This window comes from Phoca vitulina, unplaced genomic scaffold (genome assembly GCF_004348235.1).
Source record: "Phoca vitulina isolate PV1807 unplaced genomic scaffold, GSC_HSeal_1.0 scaffold85, whole genome shotgun sequence".
NCBI classification, from domain to species: domain Eukaryota; kingdom Metazoa; phylum Chordata; class Mammalia; order Carnivora; family Phocidae; genus Phoca; species Phoca vitulina.
This window is the reverse complement of record NW_022589788.1, coordinates 4,454,723-4,459,586: the sequence shown is the minus strand read 5'-3', so window position 1 is coordinate 4,459,586 and position 4,864 is coordinate 4,454,723. Positions and strand designations below refer to the sequence as shown.

General features: G+C 52.1%; 1 protein-coding gene across 1 annotated transcript in view; it reads left to right on the top strand.

Moving 5' to 3' along the window:
- Positions 1-354, top strand: part of BLOC1S4 (biogenesis of lysosomal organelles complex 1 subunit 4) — a 4,425-nt gene extending 4,071 nt beyond the window's left edge. Inside the window, exon 2 of the mRNA XM_032395523.1 lies at positions 140-354. The gene's annotated coding sequence lies outside the window, so the exon portion shown is untranslated. The remainder of the gene's footprint in view (positions 1-139) is intronic.
- Positions 355-4,864: the final 4,510 nt, after the last annotated feature.

Genomic DNA, 4,864 nt, shown 5'->3' with positions numbered 1-4,864 from the left:
AACAAAAGACCTAAGGGGAACAGACCAATAATGGTCTGCGATTTAAGATTTTAAACTAGCTTGGCTGCCTCAGAAGGGGCAGCACAGGAAAGCACTAGTTCTAAGGGATTTTGTTTTTTTTTTCCCCCTGCTGGTGAAGGTGAATCAGGAGAAAGCTGGGCTCAGGACAGCAGACAGGGAGCCCAAGTCACCAGCTATCTTTGCATGAAAGACGGTCACTGGAGCCCAGCTCGCATCTTACCTGCTTCCAGACCCACCTTCTTTACCAGAAACAGCTTCATGGACTCTCACGGCAGAATCTTCTAAGGACTCTGGCTTGGGGCGTCTGGGTGGCTCAGTCGTTAAGCGTCTGCCTTCCTTTCGCTCAGGTCATGATCCCAGGGTCCTGGGATCGAGCCCCGCATCGGGCTCCCTGCTCAGCGGGAAGCCTGCTTCTCCTTCTCCCACTCCCCCTGCTTGTGTTCCCTCTCTCTCTGTCAAATAAATAAATAAAATCTTTTATAAAAAAAAAGAATCCACCTCTTAAAAAAAAAAATAAGGATTTTGGCTTAAAATGAACTGCTGTTAATAGTGCGAGTTAATAGTGCGTCTGGACGGCTCAGTTGATTAAGCGTTTGCCTTTGGCTCAGGTCATGATTTCAGGGTCCTGGGATCGAGCCCTGTGTCATCAGGCTCCCTGCTCAGCGGTGAGTCGGCTTCTCCCTCTGCCCCTTCCCCTGCTCGTGCTCGCTCGCTCTCTCTTAAATAAATAAAACCTTCAAAAAAAATAAGGGGTCGAGCTAACATCCCATTCATCAGTACAGCGTGCAGGCACCACCCAGAACATGCCAGATGCACCTCTCTGTCCGTCCCGCAGCCACCCCATCTCACCTGGGCCACTCAGCCGTCTCTTAAGAGGTTTCCTGCTTCCCCTGTCCCTTCTCCAAGCCACTCTCCACACAGTACACAGCAGCCAGAGGTATCTTTTTTTTTTTTTAAAGATTTTATTTACTTACTTGACAGAGACACAGCGAAAGAGGGAACACAAGCAGGGGGAGTGGGAGAGGGAGAAGCAGGCTTCCCGCTGAGCAGGGAGCCCGATGCAGGGCTCAATCCCAGGACCCTGGGATCATGACCTGAGCCGGAGGCAGACGCCCAACGACTGAGCCACCCAGGCGCCCCCAGAGGTATCTTTAAAAGCCATAGGATATATTGGGCTTTGCCTAAAACCATCCTTGGCTTCTCGTGACATTAGAATAAGACCTGAATTCTGTTCTATGGCCTGCCACACCCTGCGGCATCTGGCTCCCACCCTTCAGTGACTTTGACTTGGGCCTCCCTCCTCTTGCTCACACCCCTCCAGCTTCACCTTGATCCTGAAAGATACCCGATGCGGTCCCTTCACAGCACCGTGTCACTCTGTGCTGTCTGCCTCGCCCACCTCCAGGCAGGCACGGGCTCTGTCGGTCCCTATGCACCGCGGCTGTAATCGTCAGGTAACACCGCGCCAGGCAGGCTCGGCTGTTGAGCCGATGAGCGTCAGGCCGGGCGAGTGAGTGAACAGCCAGGAAAAAGCTAGGCGCTGTATATGCAATGGGAGACAGAAAGACAAATACAGTAATTCAATCAAGGCTTGCTGGGACATCAAGCATCCTGGGAGGGCTGAGGACACCAAGAAAAATAAGGCCTGATTCTTCTTCGAGAGCTGGACGGGCCAGAGGGTGAGCGGGCCAGATGCCAACTCAGTGCAACCCCAGGTTCGGGGATTGAATTTGTTAAATCTGGTGCAAGCATTCCTGTGGGCTCTAAGGGGGCCCCTTCTTAATTGTGCCCCGGGGATGTTGCTAGAGAACTTTCAGAACTACCTTTCTGAAGAGACTCCTTGTCATGCCAAAAGGTTATAAATCATTTTCCAAAGCGACCTACATCATTAACCCCAGCAATAGAGAACGGAATGCATTTCTTGTAGATGATTCTTCTTTGTGTTCATCACCAAAGGGAGGCGTGCCCGTCGGGGGTCGGGTGGGACCCTGGGGCAGAGAACGGGAATAAAGAGACCCCAGGCCCCCTCCCTTGGGAGTGTGGCGGCGCTCCTGGCCCCCGCGAGGCTGCAGGAACAGCTCCTGCACGGCAGGGGGCACTGCCGCAGCAGGAAAGGCCGCCCTGCCAAGTGCTGGTCTGGCCCCGCCTTCAGGAACCGGCCCTCGGGGCCCTGTCCACGCCTGAGGGGCCCACAGTGTGGTGGGGACTACGGTTCTACCCCAAGGCTGCTCTTTTTGCTCAGGGTGTGGGAGGGGAGGAAGGAGGGATGGGAGCAGCTAGTCCGGGGGGGGGGGGGGTAGTACACAATGGCCAGTCCTGTCCCTGACCCGTTTGCTGTCCTTCTCTGTCTTCTCGGCACCCATTATGAGCATGCTCATTTGTCGATTTGTCCGTCTGTCTGTCTCCCCCACGATGGCAAGGAGCTTGGCCTTTGTCCATTTTGTGCACCCTGAATCCGGGGTGCCTGGCCCAGAGCAGGCGCTCCCAATCTGATGGATGAACGGAAGACACACGAGGATGAGCAGGCTGTGGGCAAGGAGGCCCGGGGAGGGGGTCCTGGTGAGGGCTGCACCTTCCAGGCTCCGTTCCGGGTCACTCAGCTCCTTGTCCGGGCAAAACCAGGAACCCTATTGCAGTGTTTTCTCAGGGGGAGAAAAAAGGCAGACCCCTCGCCAACCCACAAAATATCCCTGCCGCCCTCTCAACTGTGGAACTGCTTGCTGGCGGACTGTCTGGACAGCATGTGGATTCCTGGGCCACCGCCAACAGAGAGGAGGGCCGGTGGGGTGGGAGGTGGGGGGCTGGGAGGCGGGAATTAGGAGTCACTGGGACAAGTGGAGCTCCAAGTGCCAGCAGCGAGTTGTTTTGCTTTGCAAGTTGTTTAAGTTAGAAACATAAGTGTTCCTATCTTCTTTCTTAATTGATTTGTTTTATTTTTTAAATTTTTAAATTTTTTTTCTATTTGTCAGGGAGAGAGAAAGGAAACACAAGCAGGGGGAGCGGCAGAGGGAGAGGGAGAAGCAGGCTCCCCACTGAGCAGGGAGCCCGACGCGGGGCTCGATCCCAGGACCCTGGGATCAGGACCTGAGCCGAAGGCAGACGCTTAACCAGCTGAGCCACCCAGGCGCCCCTTAATTGATTTTTTTTTTTAGTCCAATCAATGTTTTTATTATTTTTAAAAGAATTTGTGGTAAACTACATACAGATTTCCCATCTTAGCGGTTTCTCGTGCTGTTAAGCACATTCACGCTATTGTACACCTGCCGCTGCCATCCATGCCCAGAACTCTTTCCTCGCGAGACTCACACTCTGTCCCCACTGAACGCGAACCCCCCACCCCTCCTCCCCAGCCCCCGGCGCCCACCGCCTGCCTTGTCTCTGAATCTGACCACTCTCGCCACCTCATATGATGGCAATCCTACGGTGTTTGTCTCTTTGTGCCGGGCTTCTTTCACTGAGCACAGTGTCCTCCAGGTTCATCCGTGTGGTGGCGGGTGTCGGAATGTGCCCTCTGTCTAACGGCGGACAATACCCCATCGTGTGCCTGGACCACACCGTGTTCATCCGTCCACCTGCTGACAGGCGCTTGGGTTGCTTCCACCTTTTGGCTTCTGTGAAGAGCACGGCTCTGAACGTGGGGGTCTAACTATCCTCTGAAACCCTGCTTTCAGTTGATTTGAATAAATACCCAGCAGTGGGATTGCTGGATCATAGGATGGTTCTAATTTCAATTTTTGGAGGCGCCTCCACAGTTTTCCAGTGTGGCCGCACCATCTTACACTCCCATGAACAGTGCACACGGTCCCAGTCTCCCCACATCTTCACCAACCCTTGTGTTTATTAGTTTAAGTGGTCATCCTCGAAGGTGCAGGGTGGCGAGGGGGTGAGATCATGCCAACAAGACGCCCCAAGAACACAGGATTTTCTGCTTTGCTTGCTTGCTTTCTTTCTTAAGATTTATTTATTTATTTGAGAGAGAGGGTGCGCACGTGTGCCCTCGTGCATGAGTGGGTGTAGGGCAAAGGGAGGGGGAAAAGAGAGAATCCCAAGCAAACTCCACACCCAGTGCGGGACTCGATCTCACGACCCTGAGATCATAACCTGCGCTGAAATCAAGAGTCAGATGCGAAACCTACTGAGCTACCGAGGCGCCCTCTTTCTGCTTTTCTGATCTATGTGTAGAGTGCTACAGTCTCCCTATAAGCACTGCTTTTGCTACAACTTATATAAGTTGTGTTTTCAGTTTCATTGAGTTCAAAATATTTTAAAATTTCCTTGCCATTTCTTCTTTGACCCGTGTGTTATTGAGAAGACTGTTGTTTGATTGCTAAGAATTTGGGGTTTTTTCAACTGTCTCCATTATGATTTCTAGCTTACTTCCACTGCAGTCTGAGAGTACATATTGCATGGTTTCCATTCTTTTCAACGTAAGGTGTATCTGAGGGTCTGTTTTTGATGTGGTCTCTCTCTTCAAATGTTCGGTGGGAACTTGAGAAGAATGTGCACTCTGCTGTTGTTAGATGAAGTAGTCTCAGAGTTTTTTGTTTTAGAACTTTTTTATTTTGAAGTAGTTTTAGCTTGCATAGAAGTTGCAAAAATAATCTAGGGAACTCATGTGTGCCCTTCAGCCAGCTCCCCATGGTGACATGTCTTGCCTAACCACCGAGCAACGATCGACCCATCAAATTGATGCTCCAGCTAACCCCTTATTCGGATTCCTCCTGCCTTTCCATGCACTCATTTTTTCTCTTTGTACCTAGTTCTCTGTAACCACCACCCCAGGTACAGAACTGTTCTGCCACCCCAGAAAACTCCCTTGTGCTACCCACCTGCTGGTCACCCC